This window comes from Octopus bimaculoides, chromosome 26 (assembly GCF_001194135.2).
Source record: "Octopus bimaculoides isolate UCB-OBI-ISO-001 chromosome 26, ASM119413v2, whole genome shotgun sequence".
NCBI classification, from domain to species: Eukaryota; Metazoa; Mollusca; class Cephalopoda; order Octopoda; family Octopodidae; genus Octopus; species Octopus bimaculoides.
The window spans coordinates 13,142,219-13,147,317 of record NC_069006.1 but is presented as its reverse complement, the minus strand read 5'-3'; positions in this window follow the sequence as shown (position 1 = coordinate 13,147,317).

Sequence of the window (5,099 nt, the reverse complement as noted above, 5' to 3'; positions counted from 1 at the left end):
GCCTGTGCAAGAATCGCCATCTGTGAATATGGTCGGTCTTCAAGAAACCCAGCCTGTGCAAGAATCGCCATCTGTGAATATGGTCGGTCTTCAAGAAACCCAGCATGTGCAAGAATCGCCATCTGTGAATATGGACCATCTTCAAGAAACCCAACCTGTACAGGAATCCCAATCTGTGAATATGAAGGATCTTCAAGATTCCAAGCCTGTGCAGGAACCCCACTCTGTGAATATGATTGCCTTAACAGAATCCCAAACAGTGATTGGAGTACTCAGAGCGGATTTTTGCAAAAAATTTGTTAATGCTTTCACCGAAAGTAAAGAAATGTTTAATGATTTTATTCGAAAAGCTGATACGAGAAAACAGGTAGGATTAGAAGTTTATTCAAAGGAAGGATTTTGTCAATCTTAGAGTTTTAACTGAACTTTTTTTTTATTATACTAAAAGCAAATTGACTGATGGTGCAATTAAAAATGGCACAAACTCTCATAAATATTCAGGAATCACATCCAATAGTATGTTCTTGCATTTGGAAAGTAAGCATATATAAAGTACATACAGGTTCTGTTCCATCCATCTGAAAAGGTAAAAGAGGAATCCCCAAACTTTTGAATGGGAACTATAGATGTTAACCATATTAAATCTAGTAAGAGCTGGCATAACTACATAAGTTATGCCAGTTATGTGTAAGTACCCACACCTCAAACTGGATATTTTTCTTCTCATAACCTTCAGAAAAAATGGATATATATTATTGAAATTCTTAATTAATACCTTTCAGGTGCTGAAGATCCCAAATATATAGGAATTTGAAAGAAAAAAAATTTCCAAGAGTATTTGGAGAGGAGTTTTGGAAAATTTGTGCAAGTCAGTTTTATTTCTTCATAACTTGCAAAAATTTGGGTTTATTTTAATGAAATTTTCTGCAGATAGTTTTCAGATTGTGAGGGTTATGACTATATCAGAGTTTGTTGTGAAAATACTGGGGGAGAAAGGATATTTCACTAACTCAACCTTGTTTCCTCATACATGTTAGCTTCTCAAACACATGGGTCTGGGTTCAGTCCCGCTGCATGTCACTTGAGCAAATGTCTTCTACTGTAGACTGAGGGTGACCAAAGCTTTGTCAGCGGATTAGTAGGTGGAAAACTGAAAGAAGCCTGTTGCATATATATATATATATATATCATGATACTATATGTGACATGCTTCTTTCAGTTTCCATCTATCTATATCTCTTGCTCTCTCTGTATATATATTAACTGGTCTACATCTTAGAAAGGATGTGCTTTTTATCCAGATTTATGTTTTTCTACAAACAATATGGATATATATATATATATATATATATATATATATATATATACTATTTTGTGTGTGTATGGGTGAGTGAGTGTACATAGTTTCCTACAAGTAACTACGACATCTTAGTAAAGAACCACCTAAGGGGTACTGTTTCTGCTATTATACTTAATGGGAAGAAACACAGAGTATTTTGTGGGAAATATATGAAAAAACATGAAGGATTGTGTGAAATACCAAAATATGAGTCAATCTTGTTGATGCATATGCTCTTAGCTTCTTTCTAACTACAATAATTCCATTGATCTTCGGCTGCTTAATAAATATTTTACTCCTTTTTCATAGGATCTTCAATACAATTTTTATGTATTTCATTTTATACCAATTTATAAAATTTATTTTTTACTACAGTTTAAACTTTGTTAAATAAAAATTTCAATTTGTTTTCATTTGTTACAGTTTTTGTGTTTTGTCTCAATAATGAATACTTTTTCTTGCTGTACGAATTGTTGCCTGTAATCAAAGAGGACGAGCAGGAATGATAATATTGCTAAATATTTGAACCGGGAAAAGTACAAAACAGGAAAGGGAAATCTAAAAATATTATAGCTGAAGTTAGAACCAAACATTTAAGTTATATTCAAATGTAAAAAAATACCCACTGCCACTTCTTTCGATTCTAACTCTCCCCTACAATGAATATTCCATGAGGAACTTCCTCTTTTTCTTCCCTATCAAATAAAATATGAACGGTTGAAGCATTTCTCCTGTCTTACAAATTTCAAAACCGCTCAGCTACTCCCCTCAATGCGATTTTTAGGCCACCAGCTCCAACCAATCTTTACTGCTCCACATGTTCCTTTATAAATGCAAACTACGCATCTGTGAAGCTAAAATACCTCAACATGTAGTCTTTTTTTCTGTATAGCAATATTAAAGTCATGCAGTTTTTCTTTTGCCATCAAGACTGAACTGGTGTAGATTTTATCAAACCAAAAAATGACTTGAAACAAATTTACATCATTTTTATATCTTACATTAAATTTCAGGATACAGTACCCAAAATTAAACTATTTGAAATTTCCTAGCTGCCGGGAAAAAACAAGGGCTGGGGTGACATTTGCATTTCTTATGAATCGAGATGATCTTGCAGTTCAGGAGCAGAAAAATAAAATGACATTCCCTGCAAGTAACAACAATGATTTTATAAGAAAACCAGTGAAATCCTTTAATACTATTGTAGCGGCACAAGCAGTAGCACCATATTTGAGGAGATCTTGCAGCAGCTATTGCTATCTCCGAGGCTGGAGCGAGACCTTACCTGCATCCATTTGCCATGCGCAAGATCACAACGAGGCTCGTTATGGCAAACTGGGTATAAGGGCCCAGCAAACAGATTCTATCTCTTATTCACTGCAGCGCTTGCTGAACACACTTTGCTGGCTGGTTCTCTAGGCTATTCTGCATGCCGTATCTCCAGAGTCAGTGGGCCCGTGTAACGAAGATACAACTTGAGATGGCAACTGAGAGCAACACACTTCACCTTCTGTGTAAATTGTAAATAAAACTGATTGAGAATTTGCATTTTACTTAAGACTTCTTTCCTTGCCTACTGGAGCCTGAAACAACACAAAGAACAAAATTTAATGGGAGAAGGCGATATTCAGCCAATATCATGAACCTTGCCTCCTATTATACTATTAACAAAACTTCAAAGGCAATGAGCTGGCAGAATTATTAGCATGGTAGATGAAATGCTCAGCTGTATTTCGTCTGCTGCTATGTTCAAATTCCTCTGAGGTTGACTTTGTCTTTCATCTTTTCAGGGTCGATAAATTAAGTAACAGTTGCGTACTCCGGTCGATCTAATCGACTGGACTCCTTCCCCAAAATTCCAGGCCTTGTGCCTATAGTAGAAAGGATTATACTGTGACCACTTACCCCTACTTGTATGGTACCCTAAGTATTTGAGAAATAGGAGCTTAAGTACACCCTACTAACAGTCTGTACCCAGCAGAAATATGATTTTCATCTTCTATAAAATATATCTTATGTTCTAAGCATTAGTTATGTCATATAGATTTGGTTGCATAAAATTATGGGAGTTTTTCTGTTTGATTTTTCTCTTTTTAACATTGTCAGTTTTGTTCCAATTTATTTCAAATTTGGTGTATTGATGTACTTTTGCATGCTGATTATTGAAATGCATTTGATTTTCTCCATAAATCAACAAATAGTTAATAGTTCTTGAATTTTGCAAATTTGGGGCAATTTTTTAGCCAATTGAAAGCCATCCATAGGTGCCTGTTTGTAGAGGAACAAACCAGATGTGTGGAACTCTCCTGTGTAACTCTTGAGGAAATTATATCTATTTTGATTTTTAATTTTTCGATTTTTCTTAAAATCAGATTTTAAAATATGGGCATCCCAAATTTTTGGCTTGAATCCCAGCAATAGAGTATTAAATGTGTCTATGAGAAGAAAGATATTGAAGAGCATCAATACATCAGAGTGACAAACTAGGACTGTATGAGGTGGTCATGAGATGTGCTAAAAGTAACAACTGAATGCCCCTTAAATCACACAATTATTTTTGGGGTGGGGTACATAGTTGTATGAATTTCTGGAAAGACTTCCTTTTGTATCCTCCCTTGTAAAATATTTTTAAAAAATATTACACATGGTGGAAAATTGATTTCTTACCATGTCTTATAATAATAATGTCAAGACAGTCATAAAAATTAAGAATTTCTTTTAAAACAACTTCATTTCTGTATCATGTATCTTCATCTCCCAATTTGCCTAACATTAAGGCCTAAATTGCCTCACTCTATGAAATTTTCCTAACCTCGGGACATGAATATACATAACACAGAAATGAAGTTTTTTTAATAGAAACTCTTAATTTTTATGACTTTCTTATCATTATTATTATAAGACATAGTAGGAAAACAATTTTCTGCCATTCTTTTTATTCTTTTACTTGTTTCAGTCATTTGACTGCGGCCCAATTTGAGCCCTGCCTTTAGTCGAGCAAACTGACTGCAGGACTTATTCTTTGTAAGCCTAGTACTTATTCTATCTTTTGCCGAACTGCTAAGTTATGGGGGACGTAAACACACCAGCATCGGTTGTCAAGCGATGTTGGGGGGGACAAACACAGACACACAAACATACATACATATATATATATGACAAGCCTCTTTCTGTTTCCGTCTACCAAATCCACTCACAAGGCTTTTGTCGGCCCGAGGCTATAGCAGAAGACACTTGCCCAAGGTGCCACGCAGTGGAACTGAACCCGGATCCATGTGGTTGGTAAGCAAGCTCCTTACCACACAGCCACTCCTGCTGCTGCTGTTTGCGATAGTAATCAAAGAAGAACAACTTCTGAGTCATCTCTATTAAATGTTTGTTTACTGCCTGTGTTGCATAATACGTTTTTTTTCTTCTTGTTCTCGCATCGGAGTAACCAGTAAACATCAATGAATCAACACCAAGAAAGAAGAAATATTATTTACATATATTTATTTGTTTGCCTGACATTGCTGTTTTATCCACACAACAGTGCACAGGTGTTTAAAAGACTGATAGAGCTACAAGTCCGCAGCTAGCTTTTTGGTTGTCGACGTATATGTAGTTTCAAAATACCTTATTTTACAAATTACCCGAATACGACGACTTTAACACGAAATAACTTTGAAAATATAAACTTTTCTCAACAACACTAACAGTAAAAGATGTTTTATATGATACATTCTACCAGTGTACAAAGTTTGAAAGCGGTTACAAAAAA